Raw genomic sequence first — 20920 nt, forward strand, 5'->3', positions numbered from 1 at the left:
TTGGCACTGAGTGTGCGACATTATCGAGTTAATCCGGACAGCGGATCGGGTAAGTACCTCGAGCTCATGATGAATAGAAAATACGTCCATGCTTGGGGTTGAATTGGTAAGCCTTAAATCTATGTGATGATTGAAATTGTATGGTTGTGCTGGAAAATGAGTTAATGTGTAAAATGCTTGATTATCTTGTTGTGTAGAATATGGAATGTGGATGTATGACTTGGTACGAGATTGGACCGAAAGGTCCGAGGTATTATGGTATAGATTCGATATGGATGAGTACCTAGCCTCGTTTGCTGTACATGTTGTAGTGACTTTATTAGTGAATTGATGAATGCTTATGACTTACTGAGTTGTAAACTCACTCGGTGTTTTCTTGTCACCCATTTTAGGTCTCTTGGACTCGTATTGTTGCGTGCTTGGAACCGTCGTTGAAGTCATCACACCGGCTGAAATCTTGTGGTATTGTTTTTGTTGTTGAAGAACATTTGGCATGTATAGGCTATTATATTTTGTCGAATTGTGGGTTGTAAACTTTAAGCCATGTGAAAATGGCCTATGTGGTCGTCGAGTGGGATGCTAGAACCTATAGCCACAAGTCTTAGAAACTCAAATTTTGTTAAGGTGGCCATAATTTGTGTCATGTATGATGGATGATTAAGGCCAAGGAAAAATTCATGAAATTGGCATAGTCTACTGCAGTAACTGTTGCGGACAGCAGCAGTGAGATGAGATTGAAAAATCACTAAAAATAGTAGAAGTAGAATTAAATAGTGAGTAAATTATGGAACTGATCCTTGATGAATCTATTTTTATATGGACGAAACGAAACGACCATATGAGCAGTATACTGGGAGATATTAAAGTTCTCGTGAGACAGGGCCAGAACGATTTCTGGGTCCCCTGTCGCGACTTTGAAAATTTATCATAAATTATCCAGAAATAATTAGGAGTCATGCCTTATATGTACAGATTCCATTTTGAGTCTAGTTTTATTAGAAACAAACGGCACCAGTATTAAAGCCCTGTACAGAAAGATATTCAAGTTGTAACGCGCGGAGGTCAGAGCAGTTGATCCCTGTAACATGGGTGACTTTAACTAATAAACTGTACCAATTGGCCCAACCAAAAATTCTAAAAATAAATCCATGGATGGGTATATGAGTCTAAATTCAGGAAAATTTACGAAACCAGTTTCCGAGTTTTGGAACTCGAGATATGATTTTTAAGGCGACGGTGACGCAGTTTTCCAGCCTGTCCAGAAATGCCAAATTGGTCGGTACTTTAAGAGGATTTGTCTCGTTAACCCCTCGTGTCCGACACCGGCGTCGGTCACGAGTTAGGGGTGTTACATGACTCAGAATTTTATGGTTTTTCGTGTGATAAGTTTGTTAATACCTCGTACTCTGTTCCAGCATTGAATGCGGGTAAGGGCTGTTACAATACTCAAAATAAATATGTAATTAATATATAAAAATATGTCATTCTAGAGTATTATCACTCATTGAAATATTCTGATGCATCTATAGCCATCTCCTTTTCCCTATCCATCCAATTGCCATTCCTCTCCCACAATCCTTTTATAGTATTTTGCTTCTTCCATTGAGTCGCAAAATTATGGAAATATGTCATGTTTTTATCACCATATCGAAGCTAGTTCTGTCATTGCTCATTGCTCCCGAAATAGCTCTTATTTATTTGTTTCCATATTAAGGGTCAATTTAACCTCGGTCATTTCAACTAGTATTTCTTCATTCAGATGAGCCAAGTATAATTCATTCAACCATGAATTTAAAGAAGACAACATATTTCCTGTTTATGTAATTTGTCTCATCCAATCTACCAAGTTAGATCCTAGCTCGACTAACTTAATTGGAATTTCTTTCTTGTTTGCCTCCCAAAAACTTCTTATCTAACACCCACAAGTGTCCTCAAAAATCCAATCCGCACTAAAATGAAATTGCCACTCTCTCCCTGATGATTGACCTCTATCTTTATCTACCACCTCAACTAATATTAGATAATGATCCAAAAAAGCATAAGGTAAATGATTAACATATTATCTCGAGAAAAGTTCCCACCATAGGAATTAGTAACTCTTCAGTCAAGTTGTTATCTTACATTGTTTTCCAACAATCACCTTCTCTTCTATGTAAACTAGTGACCCATAAAACCCAAATCACTAAGTTCACATTCCTCAAGCATTTCACAAAATCTTACCATATTTCTTTCATTACGTAATCGACCCCCTCTTTTATCAAAAGAGAACATTACTTCATTGAAGTTACCTACCACTAACCATGGTAAAGTTTGGTCTCTCCCAAACTTTCTGAAAAGATTCGATGACTTTCCTCTCTTTTATTCTTTTCCTGATTCATAAAATCCTATAAACCTCTACGTTGTCCTTCAATCCTCCTTCTGTACCTCCACATCAATATGCAAATGAGAGAAATTCCTCAACTGAATGGTACAATCCCTCTTCCATCCTAAAGATAATCCCCTTCAGGATCCATACGCTCCTACATCAATACCTTTTACGAACCCGCACTTCATTCTAGGTCATTCCATTCTTCATGCACTTATTTTTGTCTCCATAAGAAATAAAAATTTGGGTTGTGTTTGTCTCAACTTATTATTTAGATGAGTACTTGACAGTGGCTACCCCAAACCACGAACATTCCAACTTGAGATTTTCATTACATCTGGCCTGTCTACTTCTCAGCAGTTATCAATATTTCAAGATTAAATCTCGATCCCAATGAATAACTAATTACAGAAATACTCGAATTCCCTTCTTGTATTCATGGTCGTTTTTTCCCATCTATCGCTTCAATTGGGTTATTTTCTAGAGTAGATCCTAAGCCCACTTGATCAGTCAAACCCAACCCAATTATTATTCCTTCCCTCCCTCCCCTAATCAAATAAGGATTCAATGTTTTCATTGCTCTCAGATTCGTTCCACTAATACATCTATCCAAATCCATTACAATTGGATTACAACTTATCTGATTACTGCCCCAGTTCTCATCTTGTAACCTGTAACAGCCCGATTTTAAGTCTAGTCGGAACAGCGGTTTCGGTACCACAAATCTGAAGCAAAAAAAATATTTTTCTTATATTTTTATGGTCTACAGTTTTGTGGAATGATTTTGTTAATATTTTGTTCAAAAATTTTAACGTTTGAGCACTTAATTTGGCAAAAAGGACTAAATTGCACAAAGTACAAAACTTAAGTTCTATATGCTAAGGTGTTTATTTGCTATTAAATTTTTAATTGAAGGTCCTTATATGGTAATTAGACCATTTGTTAAGTTAGTGGACAAAAATGGATATAAAAAAAGAGAGATTTTATGTTTTAAGAAAAGGGCATTTTGGTCATTTGGTAATTAAATGAATTAAAAAGCGAAAAACAAGACAAAATCTTGTCCATCTTCTTCTCCCATGGCCGAATATTCCTAAGAAAGAAATAGCTAGGGTCTATTCATCTTCCAAGCTCGATTGTAAGTCAATTCTTGCTCCATTTTTAATGCTCTTTATTTTTTTTAAGTCGTTGTAACCCAATCTATCTATTTCTACCACTGATTTAAGAAATAATCAAAGTCTAAATTTTTTCCCATGATAGATATTGTGTATTTTGATGTCCAATGGTAGAAAATACATGTCTAGTGTTTGATAAACAACTTTTGCTAAGTGATTTTTCGTAAAAATGTTAAAAAGGACATATTTGTAAAAGTTATAAAAATAAGTAGTAAAAGTGTGATTAAATGAAATATGTGCGCTGGTGTAAGTATGATAAAGATTCGGCTAGGCTTAGGGAACAAAGAAATTGGATGAAAATCATTTTACAAGCCTAGGGACTAAATTGTAAAAAAGAGAAACATTAAGGGAAAAAATGTAATTTTTGCCATAATATGATTTTTAGATTGAATTGAACAATGCGGGTATTAAATGAGTTAAATTTGTCACTATAGGTCAAGAAAAATGAGGTTCGGACCTAGATCGGGGGAAAAATAAAGTGTTTGATGATTAGGTCAAATTCTACTAATTTTTGTACTGAGGTAAGTTTGTTTGTAAATAATGAATTGTTATATTTATGTTTTAAACACTTTAATATTGTATAAATTGTGATTGACTCCTTGGACGTATTTGACAAAGTTTCAACAAGCGAGAATTCTCAGTTGAGCCTTAGGAATAGAATAGGATACAAGTGACATGTCACTAGGAACCCATGTGTCTATGTGATACAGGTGCTGGTCTCGTACGTCCTACTAGTGGCTGGGTAGTCTGGCATGAGTTCCATATACCTGATAGCTTGTGTGAGCAGCACTGTGTAGCTATGTCCTAACTAATAGCTTGTGTGAGCATGCCCGTGAATAGCTCGAAAATGAGCCTATATGTATTATGAGATATGAGATAGCTTCGGCTACATATATGGCACTTATGTGCAAGATTTTCGAGTATCCGTTAACATTCTGAGTGTTCAACGGGTATGTCAAAGTTGTGAAAGACTATGGTTATGTTGCAAGTTGGTATAGGTATGTACGTAAGACTCATGCGTAATGATCTTTATATGTGATGAAACCTTGGTAAGGTTGTGATTGAGTAAGTTATGACTATAAGATTTTAATAACATTCATGCCAATTTTCATCATCTTAATTGCATGTTAAATATGTAGTTATGATGCTTATTATTTGCATAGGAACTTACTAAGCTATATAGCTTACTCCCCTTCCTTTCCTTTGTCTTATAATGTCACCAAGCTAGCTCGGGGATTCGAAGACTTTCGGAGATCCACTCACACTATCAACAATTATTTTGATATCAATGATTTCAACATTTTAAGTTATGGCATGTATAGGGGACTTGGTCATTTTGTTATGTTTCATAATTGATTGGGCCAAATGTGTTGGTTGATATTGGTTGAAAGTTCATTTTGTATAATGCCATTTCAAATTGGCTACTATTGTTATAAGCAATTTATATGATGATGCCTTCCATGGATGTGGGAATTTACATGATTTGAGTTGATGAGTATGTGATGTTTGTGTATGATAGATGGTAGCATGTGAATGATGTGTTGATGTCTTAGTTGTGGCTAATTTGGTTGTAGTGCTATGTTATGTTGTGTAGGTGTGTGCACAAAAGGGTGGCAAAAAGGCTTGGTAAATAGCCTTATTTTTTGTCCACGCGAGTAGACACACGAGCGTGTGTCTAGGCCTTCTTGACACACGGTCTGCCCACACGAGCGTGCGACCCCTGTTTAGTGAATTTTTTTTTAAAGTTTTCGGTTTACTCCCAAACCACTTCCAAAGCATGTTTTGGGCCTCACAAGCTCGTATTAGGGACTTTATGATTAAATACAAAAAGTTTTAATTTGGACGAAAATTCATGACTTTGAAATGTATGTTTGCATGTGTTTAAGTTCAGTAATGCCTTATACCCTATTTCGGTTCCGAATACGAGTAAGAGGTGTTACATTTAGTAGTATCAGAGCTATAGTTTAGTCGATTATCGGACTAACGGGTGTGTGTAAGAGTCTAGCTATACATGCCATATATGAACTGTGATAGTGTGGTGACTCTTGACAATTTTAAACTGTGTTTTCATATAGTAAATGGATCCCAACCGAGATATAGCTAATGATGTAGAAAAGTAATGCACCAGTTACCACTCAAAGGGAAGTGTCATCTGAAAATAGACCTCCCACGGTCAGTCAAGGAGGAGGGGCTAGGGAAGCCTTCCTCCACATGATGAATGTGTGGTATTTGGAGTTTGTTTGAACAAATCTGAATGCTCAACATCCTCCACCCCCTCTTTATCCTCAACTGATTCCCGTAGTTCCTCAAGGTATGGGTTTGATAAGACAGAATAAGCCTCCAGTTGATAGGATTTGAAAGTAAGGAGCTGACGAATTCAGGGATAAGGTAGATGATAACCCTGAGAGAGCCGAGTTCTGGCTTGAGAATACTATCAGGGTATTTGATGAGTTATTATGTACACTCGAAGAATACTTGAAATATGCTATATCATTATTGAGGGACACAGCATATCACTGGTGGAAGCACTAGTATCCGTGGTATTGAGAGAGAGCGTTACATGGGAATTCTTTCAAGAGTAATTCTGAAAGAAATATATCATTCAGCGGTTCATCGATCAGAAACATAAAGAATTTCTTGAGTTGAAACAGCGCCGAATGTCAGTGGCAGAGTATGAGCGAGAATTTGTTAGGCTCAGTAAGTATGCCTAAGAGTGTGTTTCCTCCTAGGCTATTATGTGTAAAAGGTTCGAATATGGGTTGAATGAGGACATCTGATTGTTAGTTGGAATTTGGAAACAAAAAGAATTTGTTGTATTGGTTGAACGAGCTTGCAAAGTCGAAGAGCTAAGCAAAGATAAAAGAAAGGCCGAGAGTAAGGCTAGAGATACAAGCAAAAGGCAGATGAATAAGTCATTTCAACCTCAGTCAAAGAAATTTAGAGAGATGAATTCTCGTTCAAATGTATCAATTGGGTTTTCGCACAGGGACCGCGGGAAGCAATATTCAAGTTTTAAATCTCAAGCTACTTCAATGGCAAGTGTGAGTAATGTTAGGTCTAACTGACCCAAATGTCAACATTGTCGAAGAAGACATCCCGACTAGTGTAGGATGAATGATCGAGCTTGTTTCAAGTGTGGTTCTCAAGAGCATTTTATTTGAGATTGCCCTGAGATGGCTGAGAAAGAACAATTTCAGAGTGCAAGGCCGAGTAATACTACCAATAGGGGTAGGCCACCGAGAAATACCAGGAATGGAACTAGCAATAAATGTGTGACGAAATATACAACCGTGAAATCTGAGGCCAGAGCACGTGCTAAAGCTTATGCCATTCGTGCTAGTGAGGATACGTCATCTCCCAATGTGATTACTGGTACCTTTTCTCTTTATGATTCTAATGTTACTGCATTGATTGATCCTGGATCGACTCATTCTTATGTTTGTGTGAATTTGTTATCTAGTAAGAATTTCCTGTTGAGTTTACTGAGTTTGTGATTAAAGTGTCAAACCCCTTAGGCAAGTATGTGCTAGTTGATAAAGTTTTCAAGAATATCCTTTGATGATTCGGGATCACTGTTTTTCAGTTGACTTAATGTTGTTTCCATTTGATGAATTCGATGTTATTTTGGGTATGGATTGGTTGACATTGCATGAGGCCATAGTAAATTGTAGACATAAAACTATTGAATTGAAATGTGAAAATGGTGAGGTTATTCGGGTTGAAATAGATGAATCAAGTGAATTGCCTAGTGTGATTTCGCCTATATCTGCTCAGAAGTATGTAAGGAAAGGTTGTGATGCTTACCTTGCTTATGTGTTGAATACAAAAATGTCTGTGAATATCCAAATGTGTTCCCGGAAGAGTTGTCAAGGTTACCACAGGTCAGAGAAGTGGAGTTTGCTATTGATTTAGTACTCAGGAGTTCACCGATATCGATCACTCCATATAAGATGGCTCCAACTAAATTGAAAGAATTGAAAGCTTTGTTCCAATAGTTGACAGATAAAGGTTTTACGAGACCAAGTTTTTCTCCATAGGGTGCTCCAGTGTTATTTGTAAAGAAGAAAGAAAGATCTATGAGGCTTTGTATCGATTAACGACAGCTCAACAAGGTGACTATAAAGAATAAGTATCCCTTGCTGTAACATCCCAAAATAGGGCCTAATCGGAATAGTAGTTTCGGGACCACAAATCTGACATCAAAATATTTATTTTATGATTATTATGAGGCTTAGAATATGAGAATATGCATGTGTTAAAGTTTCATGAAGAAATTCTTTGAGTAAGGTGTCCAATTGGAAATTAGGGACTAAATTGAATAAACAGCAAAACTTGAATTCTAGAAGCAATTTGTATGAAATTGCTTTAGATTATAAAATAGAAGGTCTTGGGGAGTAAATTTCCCAATTTCTAAGTTTTTGGACAAAAATGGGCTTGCGTGGATAAAATTTCAAAGAAATGGCTTAAGGGCATTTTGGTCATTTGGCAAATTAATGAAATAAAATGGGAAAAAGAAGGCAAAAATCAGCCATTCTTCTCCCTTTTCTAGCCAAAATTCCTAAGCCACCATAGCTAGGGTTTTCAAGCTTTTCAAGCTCATTAGTAAGTGCTCTCAAGCCCCGTTTTTAATGTTCTTTGTAATTTTGAGATCCCGGTAGCCTACTCTCTCCATTTCTACCCATATTTCATGCTAGGGTTCATGTTTAAAAAATTACCCATGCATGAGTTACTTGTATTTTGATGTTTTATAGAGGTATATAAAAGTTTGATGTGTGTTAAACAACTTTTCCTAGGGGATTTTCATGAAAAACCCCTAAAGGGACCTTTTTGCAAAAGTTGTAAAATTTGTGGTAGAAATGTGAAAATAATAGAAAATGTGGGCTACCTTAAAAGGGAAAAGTGTTCTGCTAGGCTTGGGTAAGGTAGAAATTGCATGTGTTTCATTATATGAGCCTAGGGACCAAATCGTAAAAATGTAAAAGGTTAGGGGTGTGATCGTGATATTCGGTGATAAGTTTTATAAATTTATAATTAATCATTCTCGAAACTAACTATTATCGCGATGAAGGCAAGTGGACCTATCGAACATTTGTATAGCCTTAGCAAGACCGGATTGTCGAACCTAATGGAACTAAAAGTACTAGTAATGACTGTCTTTTTTATCATCTAGCCTAAGAATAATGGGGTTTGTTTTAACTAACTAATTAACTAAACTAAGAATTCACAGAAAATAGAATTGGGGAATTACTTTTGGAAAAACGATTGAAATAAGACAATACCTAAGGAAAAATTAACCTAGACTTCACTTGTTATTTGACTCTGAATTGGACGATTTATTCATTTGACTTGATCCGTAGAAATCCCTAAGTTATATTATTATCCCTCTCAAGACTAACAACGTCTAACCCTAGGTTGAATAATTGAAATCTCTTTCTAACTAACTTCCTAGGGTCGCATTAACTCGCTCTATGGATCCCCTTATTAGGTTTCGCCCTAATCCGGCAAAATCTTGTCACCCTATCTCTAGGCGCGCAATCAACTCCGCTTAATTATGACAATTGTACTCTTAGATAGGGTCTATTCCTTCTCTGAATAAGAGCTTATCTTGAATCAATATCCTGGAAATATCAAAACAAGAATTAAGAACACATAATTAAGAACAAGTCAAATATTTATCATACAATTCAAAAAATAATAACAAGATTCATCTTAGGTTTCATTCCCCTTAGGTATTTAAAAGATTTAGTTCATAACTAAAAAGGAAAAAATCTCAGAAGAATAACGAATACAAAACATAAAGAAAACCCAAAACTCTTGAAGGGAAATTGAGGGGAGATCTTCAATCTTGATGATGAATCCGGCTTCTGAGATGGATCAATCGACTTTCCTCGAGCAGTTCCCTGCTTCCCTCTTTGTGTGTGTCCCTTCCTCCTCCTCTAGGGTGTATTTATAGGCTTTGGAATGCATAAAAACCCTCAAAATTGGCCTTTTTTGAATTGGACTAAACTTGGGCTCGACAGGGACACGCCCGTGTGCGATTGCTTAAGGTCGTGGTCAAGCCTGTTAAATAGGCACGAGCGTGTGGTCCACCCGTGTGAGTCGTGCTTCGATTCTGCCAAATTGTCACGACCGTGTGGTCTGCCCGTGTGAGGAAGTCCAGGCCATGTTGATTTCATGCGTTGTCCCACTTTCTCCATTTTTGGCTCATTTCTCGTTCCTTTCGCTCTCCTATGCTCACCTAAGTATAAAACATGAAATTAAGGCATTAGGAGCATCAAATTCACCAATTTCAAGAAAAAATCATCCATAAAATGTGTTAAGCATGGGTTAAAATATGTATAAATTACGGTTTATCAAATGCCCCCACACTTAAGCATTTGCTTGTCCTCAAGCAAAATTCTCAACTCATAATCAAAATAAATTCTTCTCAACTTACAATCTCTATCGAAAATATCTTAAACTAATTCATGAGTAGTCGTACATTGAGAATTCAACTAAAAGAACATTAGAGCTTCAAACATTCCAAGTTGAGTATTTAATCATGCAAAACTTAAGCATCTCCCCTTATTTAAGTGGTTACCTCGATTCGAAATCTGACGGAGTTTAACATCCTCACTAAAGATTCACTCAAATCACTCAAAGTGTTTAAGGATAATGAAAGTAGCACTCATCAGTCAATATGAAAAGTTATTACCATAGGCTCGCATGAAAATCAAATCTCCACCACAATAAATTGAGATGATACATCAATCAAAAGGTCTTTAGAGGGTTGTAACGAGGCTTGGTTAGGGGGTGTGATCACAAGCTGAAAGAAAAAGTTAGAATCGAGATTGAATTGAAAAAATACTTAACTAGAAAAAGATTTAATCATCACTTGCGTACAACAGAGCTTCTTCTCAGAACATGGAATTTACATACTTAAACTCAAAAACAAAAGATTACTACTAATATGTATACACTTTTTTTTTAAGAACAAGTCAAATAACATAGACTAACTATTAAGAACAAGACATAGCTGAGCAACTATTTCAATTCAAATCTTGACAAAAATATGGATCAAATTAATTTAGGGGATTTCAACAATAATGAGTTATGGGTTAATATTAAGGGTAAATCAATGAATGGGTTGTTAAGCTCAAGGGCGTTCACTAAAGGTTAATTGTGAAGGTAGGCTTTTCATGGCATGAGTGGGTTAATCCTAAGTGCTTTATCATCTTGACATATCAAATCAAATGGTGTGGTCTTGACATTCATAATCAAGCAAGTTCTAGAATAAAAATTCAATACTGACGCACTCATAATGAAAGTGAGCATGAAAGAAATAATAAATGCTCTAAAGGCTCAAGACCTCACAAAAATTATGGCTTTTTGATGTTTAAACTTTGTGAAATTCACTTCAAAATAATACCTAAACTTGGGGAAACAACTTAAATTTTAAATTCTTAAAAATCAACTAATCATGCTTGATTCCCTAATGTCTTAAAGTTTAAACAATCAATGCATAAATGCCTATGTTTAAATTTAAGATATATCAATAAAAATCTTAAATCAATCAAAATTTATCCTAAACATGATATGAGAGCTTTTCAAGAGAACAAGGTAATCATTCAAGGATTTTTCTGATATAAAAATGAATACCCCCTACACTTAAGATGTACATTGCTCAAATGTACAAAGATAGATATATAGAAATTAATATAAAAATAAGATAGGGAGAGAAGTGAAACTTCCTGAATGATGAATGAATTTCCTTGAATTGGAGTTTTGGAGAATAATCGGCGTGAGGGTGGAGGAGGATACTTCGGCGTGGTAGAGGTTCGTTAGTCCATAAGTCCTGCGCCAAAAGAATATTATATCTGAAGTTGGTTATGGTCGTGGTCGAGCAGGACATGGCAGTTGTGGAGAACCTTTCCTAGTGGAGTTTCGAGTCCCTGAGTAATAGTGAGCTTTGGAGCTCTTTATAACTGTAATGGAACCAGGAACTCTTTTAGGAATTATATAAGGAAGGGTAAGTACTCGACATGAATTAGCAAAAATTAAAAATTGTAAAATAATAATTATAAGTCCTAATAAAAATAAGGTGAAAGAAAAATAAAAAGTAGTCTTAAAATAAAATAAAAGTAAAAACATAAAAATAATAAATAAAATTTTTTAAACATCTTCATCGCTAAATGGATCGCAAGGTGGGGGGGGCAATGAGATGTGGAAGTGCTGACAAATCTGGTGCAGTGTAGCATCAATGTGATCGAAGCGCTAAAAACACTGTTGCTCGAATCGAGTTAGGTGATCAGAGATGTCAACGTATGAAGCCCCGCATGAACTAGACGAGAGGGTGGTGGTGGCTGAGACGGTGGGTAACACGGGTGTGTGGACTTGCAATGGCTAGGGTTAGGGTTTTTGGGTGAAGAAGACAATGAATAGTGTAGCCTGTTTATAGATTTTGTGGCACACGGCCAGGGAACACGCCCGTGTTACCCAATTTTTTGCCCATGGGATTCGCGAAATTTAAATTTGGGCGCGTCTGATAATTGGCCCATGCCCTTGTTCCTTGGGCGTGTGGGTGCACATGGCCATGTCTGTCTTTGCTCACTTCTCTCACGCTCGTGTATGTAGTCCCACGCCCGTGTTAATCTAGCAGGTTCAACCACGGTTTGGCCACGGTTTCAAGGCACGGGTGTGTCGCACGCCCGTGTTGTTTTGGCAGGTTCGCCCACGGCCATGTCACACGGCTGTGGTGATTTATCGTAGCCCATACTGGAAAAAATCTTTGCCCTGTTTCCACACGGCCCTAAGAACGGCCGTGTGCTTGGCCGTGTCTGTATGGTAAACTTGTATTCAAGAGCTCCATTAGTGAGTAAGGTATTAAGCACTAAAATTTAAAGAAGTTAATATAGTTAGTGCTCGGGTTGCCTCCCGAGAAGCGCTTATTTATAGTCTAAGCTCGACTTACCTTTCCATTGAATGGTCAAGGTGGTTCGAGGAGTTTATACTCCTCATTCCTGCTGTGAATCTCATCAAAATAAGGTTTTAGGCGGGTATTGTTTACCTTAAAAGTGCCAAACTTGGGATGACTTACCTTAACTGTACCGAATGGAAAAATGCTAAGTACCGTAAGAGGAATTTCTTCATTTGGTTTGGTAGTGACAATGTGAGGATCTACGGCATCTAATAAAACTTTATCTCCAAGCTTAAGTTGATTTGGAAAGGTATTGAGCTCGTTCTGGCGTAGTTTTGGTATCGTGGGTTCTCAATTTATGCGTCCACCATTGATCTAGCTCCTTGATTTGTAGCCTTCGTTCTTCATGAATAGGTCCTTTACTATTTCTTGAGAATGGCTCATGTACTTCCTTCAGACTTATTTCCTGCAAAGTAGGTTGCACCATATTGTCAGTTTTAGTAGAATGGGTTAGACGATCACTTTCAATTTCTGATGTCTTGCCAGGGTTGCAAGCTTGAAGGGTGATTGTTTCATCTCCCACATGAAGTGTGAGCTCACCTGTGCCAACATCAATAATCGTTTTAGCAGTTGCTAAAAAGGGCCTTCCTAAAATCAAAGGAGTGTTGCTATCCTCCTCTATGTCTAGAACAATAAAGTCAATAGGAAATATAAATTTATCGATTTTAACTAGCACATCTTCAATAATACCCCTAGGAAATCTTATAGTTTTATCTACTAATTGAATGCTCATCCTAGTCTGTTTGGGTTTCCCAAGACCTAATTGTTTGAACATTTTGTAGGGCATGACGTTAATACTAGCCTTTAAATCAGCTAATGCATTATTAACCTCTAAGCTACCAATTAAGTAAGGAATTGTAAAGCTCCCTGGATCTTTTAATTTGTTGGGTAGTTTATTCTACAGAATAGCTGAGCAAACTGCGTTTAGGTCCACATGCGATGCCTCGTCCAACTTCCGCTTATTTGCTAAAATCTCTTTTAATAATTTCATTGCGTTCGGCATCTGCGATAGAGATTCAATAAACGGTAAGTTAATATGTAATTTTTTTAAGAGTTTAAGGAATTTACCAAATTGTTCATCTGAGCGGTCTTTCCTTGTCGCATTGGGGTATGGCACACGAGGTTTATATTCGACATTCACTGATTTGTTTTTATTATGACCTACCTCACCTTGACCTCTGCTCACCACAGTTTCTTGCCTCAGTTCTAGCTCAGGCTCAACAAATCCTTCTTCATATTGAACTTAATTGCGTTGAGCTATTCCCTTGGGTTGGGTTCAGTATTACTTGGCAAGCTACCTTGTGGTCGTTCGGAGATTAGTTTGGATAGCTGGCCTATCTGAGTTTCGAGCCCTTGGATCGACGCTTGTTGATTTTTAAGTGCTGTCGCGGTGTTCTGGAAACGGGTTTCTGACATTGAGATAAATTTAGATAGCATCTCTTCAAGGTTCGGTTTCTTTTCCTGTTGATAGGGTGCTTGTTGAAAACCCGGAAGATGTTGTGGTCTTTGATTTCCTTGACCGCCCTACGAGAAATTGGGATGGTTCCTCCAACGTGCATTCTAAGTGTTACTATTTGGGTTATTTTGGAATCTAGAGTTATTGTTACCCATATATTGGACTTGTTCCTCCTTGATGCTAGGGTTGAAGGGTTGATACTCTGTGCATGCTCCTCCTCCATTCGAATCGCACCTCATTACTGGATGTACCGAGTAGAACCAAGTAAACCATCAATCTTTTTATTTAGAAGTTCTACCTGGTTTGATAGATTAGTAATCGAATCGACGTTATAAACGCCTGCTGTTTTAGTTGGCTTTGTCCTTATGACTTGCCACTGATAGTTATTCAGCGACATCTCTTCAATAAATGCATAAGCCTCTTTAGGTGTTTTGTTGTTGATGGTTCCCCGGGTGCTGCATCAATCATTTGTCTTGTCGAGGGGTTCACACCATTGTAGAATGTTTGAACTTGCAACCATAGAGGTAATCCATGGTTAGGACACCTTCGAAGTAGGTCCTTATATCTCTCCCATGCATCGTAAAGAGTTTCTAAGTCCATCTGCACAAACGAAGAGATATCATTACGTAATTTGGCTGTTTTAGCCGGCGGAGAATATTTTAATAAAAATTTTTTGGTCATTTGTTCCCAAGTAGTAATTGACCCTCGTGGTAACGAGTTCAACCACTGTTTAGCTTTTTTCCTCAATGAAAAAAGGAATAACCGAAGACGAATGGCATCGTCAGAAACGCCATTAATTTTAAATGTATTGCAGAATTCTAGGAAATTTGCCAAGTGAGTGTTTGGATCTTCATCCTGCAAACCATCAAACTGATCAAATTGCTGTATCATTTGAATAGTGTTAGGTTTTAGTTCAAAATTATTCGCGACAATGGCAGGCCTAACTATACTTGACTCAGTTCCTGTTAAAGTAGGTTTAGCATAATCATACATAGTACGAGGAGCAGGATTCTGATTTACTAGTTCAACAGGTATCGCAGGAGGTAGCTAATTGTCTTGGTTTTCAGCCATCTCCTCAGTTGGGGTTTGAATATCGTCCTCTTGCTCGTTCTCTATGTATCTTAAACTTTGCCTTATTTCTCTTTGGTTTCTGCGTACTATGCGATCGATTTCTTCATCAAAAAGTAGTGGTCCTGACGGGTTTCTTCTAGTCATAAACTATAAATACTTGCCAAGAGAAAGAAAAAGTAAATTAATAAATAATAACAAAAATAAAATATAATTAACTTGCAAGAAAAATAAATGGCTAAAGTAATATAAATTGAGTGTTCCTAATATCTTAGTTCCCGGCAACAGTGCCAAAAACTTGATCGTGATATTCGGTGATAAGTTTTATAAATTTATAATTAATCATTCTTGAAACTAAATATTATCACGATGAAGGCAAATGTACCTATCGAATAGTAGTATAGCTTTAGCAAGACCAGATTGTCGAACCCAAAAGAACTAAAAGTACTAGTAATGACTGTCTTTTTATTATCTATTCTAAGAATAATGGGGTTTGTTTTAACTAACTAATTAACTAAACTAAGAATTCACAGAAAATAGAATTGGGAAATACTTTTGGGAAAACGATTGAATTAAGACAATACCTAACGAAAAATCCACCTAGACTTCTGTAACGCCCTCACGCCCGAGACCGTCACCAGAGTCGAGCTTGAGGTGTTACTAAACTTAATTTATCATTTAAAGAATTTTAAATCAATTATTCCAACCTTTGAAATAAACTGTCAATCTGTGACACAGTAGCTTAAAAATTCATATCTCGAGTTCCAAAACTCGAAATTAAGATCCGTAAATTTTTCCTGAAACTAACTTAAAAATTCTTCGGCCCCTTGCTTGCGGATTCTGTCAACTGGAGTTCTGTGAAATTTCATCAGATCCATACCTTGAGGAATCAAGGGTACAAGTTGAGGAATCGGGGGAGGTGGGGGAGGTTGTGCATTCGGGTTCGTACGAACGAACTCGGTGTACCAGGCATTCATCATTTGGAGAAAGGCTTCCCGAGCCCCTTCTCCTCCTCCTTGACCAACAGTAGGAGGTGGATTTTCAATCGGCACCACCCCTTCAGCCGGAGCTGGTGCATTACTCTCTACATCATCAGTCATAGCTGGATTGGGATCCATTTACTATAAAAAAATCATTTAAAAGGTCAGAAGTCGTCACACTATCACAATTTATATATAGATATATATGGCATGGCATGTATAGCAAAACCCGTACATACAACACGTTAGTCCGAGAACTGACTAAACCTACTCTGATACCACCAAATGTAACGCCCTCACACTCGAGACCGTCGCCAGAGTCGAGCTTGAGGTGTTACTAAACTTAATTTATCATTTAAAGAATTTTAAATCAATTATTCCAACTTTCTCAATAAACTGTTAATCTGGGACATAGTAGCTTAAAAATTCATATCTCGAGTTCCAAAACTTAAAATTAAGATCCATAATTTTTTCCTGAAACTATACTCATATATCTATCTACTAAAGTTTTTCTAGAATTTTTGGTTGGGTCAATTAGTACAGTTTTTTAGTTAAAGTTTACCCTATTTCAGCATTCGACTGCTTTGACCTCTATTCACTACGAACCACTTTTCTCTTTGTACAGAACTCAAAAAACTATTCTGTTTATTTTTCGTAAAACTAGACTCAATAAGTAATCTGTACATATAAAGCATGACTTCTAATTATTTTTTTAAAAATTTTAGTGAATTTCTAAATTCAGAACAGGGGATTCAGAAATCGTTCTGGCCCTGTTTCACAAAAATTTAAATATCTTATAAAATATAGCCCATTTACCTATTTCGTTTCCTTCATATGAAAATATACTCATATAGATTTGATTCCATAACTTATTCGTCATTTAATTCCATTTCTACTATTTTTAGTGATTTTTCAAATTCACATCATTTCTACAGCAATATTCTGTTTTATAGCAAATTTTACTTTACTATCAATTTTCACGGACTAAATAGCATTTTAAATATACATGACATCAAATATGATTTAGATTGGCCATTCCAATGGCTAATCATTTACAAACCCTTTTCTTACCAAACCATAACCATATCATAAGATCATTTACACAAATTGAGTATAGTGCTATACATGCCACACTCAAAATATACAAGCCATTTTACCAATTTAGGGCTTCAGATAGTGTGAACGAGCCTTCGACCTATCCCGATTCTCAAGCCAGTTTGTCAAAACTACAATGAATGAAAACGAGGGAGTAAGAATAAATTCTTAGTAAGTTCACATGCAAATAACAAGTAACATGATCATGCAATCCAACATAAACATCATTAAGACACTCATGTCATAAGAATACTTTCTATCTTACCACTTGCCAAATTCTCAACCAATGATTAAACTCATACCTATTCATTTTCACTTCTTCAACACGTTCCTCATCTAATCACTTTCATTTTAAGTACTCTCTCTATTCTCTTATGATTCTCCCGTTGAACACATTAGAATATAATTTCGGATACGCGGATAGTGTGCACATAAGTGCTATACTCATAGCTAAACAAGCTCAATAGCTTCTGAAATCTATGTAGTCAAGCTACCATGTAACCTGCCCATAAACGAACTCGAACTCAACTCAACGAGCTCGGGCGTTCGCATCCATAAGTGAACCTGGACTCAACTCAAAGAGCTTGGATGCCTAGTTACATCTCACGAACTCAGACTCAACTCAACGAGTTCGAAACTCAACCATCCTAGTGACATGTCACTTGTACCCTAATCTATTCCCAAGGTTCAAATAGGATTCTTCTCAATTACACATTTTGATCCCCTTCTTCGAAATATAGAAACCGATATTTGCTAGCATCTCATACTTATCAAGTTGTTCATATAATTTGCATATTATCAAACAATCATTCACAAAGCACAATATTTCATGGTAATAAATATCATATCATATAAATAACATTAAATCACTTAAAATAAAAATTATGTTACTTTATTTACACATAAACTTACCTCGATACAAAATTTTAGCAATCGAGCCTATTCCTCGTAAACTTTGTTTTTCCCTCGATCACGACTTCAATCTTGTTTCTCTTGATCTATAATACCAAATTAATTTATTTAATACATACATTCATCAAAACAGCCCCTAGTACGAACTTTGGAAAAATTACCATTTTGCCCCTAAACTTTCACATATTTACACTTTTTCCCCAAGGCTCGTAAATTAAACCTCATCCTATTTTCTTATGTTTTATGACATGCTGATCATTTTCCCTTCTATAGCAACATCAAATTCACACTCTAACATGTACTTATGAATATTAGGTATTTTTACCGATTAAGCCCTTTTTCTCGTTCACGTAAAATCGAGTAGCACAAGTTGTCTAACATAATTTAAAACCTCATATTATATCATAAAACACCAAAATACACAAATTTCACCAATGGGTATTTTTCCAAATATGAACCCTAGGTTGAATTATTGCTAGCATAAGGTAAATCAAGCCACCGAGATTCCAAAAACATAAAAATCATTAAAAACGGGGCTTGAAATCACTTACTATGAAGCTTGGAAGTTGAAGAAACCCTAGATATGGAGAGAGGTAAGGTTCGGCCAAGGTAAGAAGAAGATGAACACATTTTGGCCTTAATTTCCCTTTTAATTAATTTAATTACCACATGACCAAAATACCCTTAATACCTTTCTTTGAAAATTTTCATGTACAAGCCCATTTTTGTCCAAAATTTTAGAAATTGGTAAAATTTATATTTAAGACCTTCTCATTAATATTCTAAAGCAATTTCATACTAAAAACTTCTCGAATGCAAGTTTTGCAAATTATTCGATTTAGTCCTAATTTCAACTTAAGCCCTTTGTGCATAGAATTTTGTCACGAAATTTTCACACAATCATGCAATCATATCATAAACCTCAAAATAATTATAAAATAATTATTTCTATCTCGGATTTGTGGTCACGAAACCACTATTCCGATTAGGCCCTAATTCGGGATATTACAACTTCACTTGTTATTTGACTCTAAATCGGACAATTTATTCATTTAACTTGATCCGTAGAAATCCCTAAGTTATATTATTATCCCTCTGGAGACTAACAACGTCTAACCCTAGGTTGAATAATTGAAATCTCTTTCTAACTAACTTCCTAGGGTTGCATTAACTCACTCTATGGATCCCTTTATTAGGTTTCACCCTAATCTGGAAAAATCTTGTCACCCTATCTCTAGGCACGCAATCAACTCCGCTAATTATGACAATTGTACTCTTAGATAGGGTCTATTCCTCCTCTAAATAAGAGCTTATCTTGAATCAATATCCTAGAAATATCAAAACAAGAATTAAGAACACATAATTAAGAATAAGTCAAATATTTATCATACAATTCAGAAAATAATAACAAGATTCGTCTTAGGTTTTATTCCCCTTAGGTATTTAAAAGATTTAGTTCATAACTAAAAAGGAAAAAATCTCAGAAGAATAAAAAATACAAAACATAAAGAAAACCCAAAACTCCTGAAGGGAAATTGAAGGGAGATCGTCAGTCTTGATGATGAATCCGGCTTTTGAGATGGATTAATCGGCTTTCCTTGAGCAGTTCCCTGCTTCCCTCTTTGTGTGTGTCCCTTCCTCCTCCTCTAGGGTGTATTTATAAGCTTTAGAATGCCTAAAAACCCTCAAAATTGACATTTCTCAAATTGGACTAAACTTGGGCTCGGCAGGGACACGCCTGTGTGCGATTGCTTAAGGCCGTGGTCAAGCTTGTTAAATAGGCACGGGCGTGTGGTCCACCCGTGTGAGTCGTGCTTCGATTCTGCCAAATTGACACGACCGTGTGGTCTGCCCGTGTGAGGAAGTCCAGGCTGTGTTGATTTCGTGCATTGGCCCATTTTCTCCTTTTTGGCTCGTTTCTCATTCCTTTCGCTCTCTTATGCTCGCCTAAGTATAAAACATGAAATTAAGGCATTAGGAGCATCGAATTCACCAATTTCAAGTAAAAATCATCCATAAAAGGTGTTAAGCATGGGGTAAAAATATGTATAAATTACGGTTTATCAGGGTGGAATTTAGACTTGAAAATGTATAATGTGAAGTGTTAATGATCTATTTTTATAGTTTTAGACCCCGATGAACAAATTTCGGAGGTCAATTGAGGAAAACGAAATGTTTCAGAATAACCAAAACACGACACTGAAATGAATACCAGGTAAGTTCGGATAACTTAAAGTAAACACTCAATGTGCCTAATTGTATGATTTATGAATGCATGATGATTGCATTTATTAGTAACATGAAATTTTATGAAATGCATGTTTAAGTATGAATAGTGATGAATGTCTCGTTTGAGGTTAAAAAGGGAATTCGATGGATAAACCATGATTGACATGTGTAATGAGATCCTGCAAGTGTTGCAATAAGGATTTAGCCCGGACGGGTAATCTGTTGATCTCATTGATTGAGTGTATGTGATAGGGAAGTCATCCTATGCACATTGAATTTATTACCCAATTTGATTGCATGCTAATTACTTGGTAAGTTTACTTTTCGATTATTCGAGCTTACTAAGCATGAAAATGCTTACCCCTCTCTTTTCCCTATCCCTCACAGAGCTCAAGGACTCGTAAAGATTGGAAGATGATTGAAGAGCCAACACACTATCAAATGGACCAGATTTGGTATAAAGACATTCTAAATTGTTCAATGGCATGTATAGGTCTTTTGAGTATTTTGTTATATGTGTCATTTGATTTGCCAAATCAAGGCATGTAAAGATAAATATATCTTTTTGTATATGGTCAAAGATATTGGGTTGTTTTGAAGTAGGATTTTTAGGTCATATTATTTCGGGGGAAGGCATTTGAGTTGATCCAAGTAAGATTTTTGCTATCGTCAAATGAAAACCGCCAA

The 20920-nt window shown here is 36.3% G+C and overlaps 1 non-coding gene across 1 annotated transcript; it reads left to right on the plus strand.

Annotated features, from left to right (window-relative positions):
* The first annotated feature begins 14475 nt into the window (after positions 1–14475).
* LOC128287249 (small nucleolar RNA R71) lies at positions 14476–14581 on the plus strand. Its single transcript, XR_008277944.1, has one exon. It is a non-coding gene; the product is annotated as a small nucleolar RNA R71 (small nucleolar RNA).
* The last annotated feature ends 6339 nt before the right edge of the window (positions 14582–20920 follow it).

Source organism: Gossypium arboreum, chromosome 13, assembly GCF_025698485.1.
Source record: "Gossypium arboreum isolate Shixiya-1 chromosome 13, ASM2569848v2, whole genome shotgun sequence".
NCBI lineage: Eukaryota > Viridiplantae > Streptophyta > Magnoliopsida > Malvales > Malvaceae > Gossypium > Gossypium arboreum.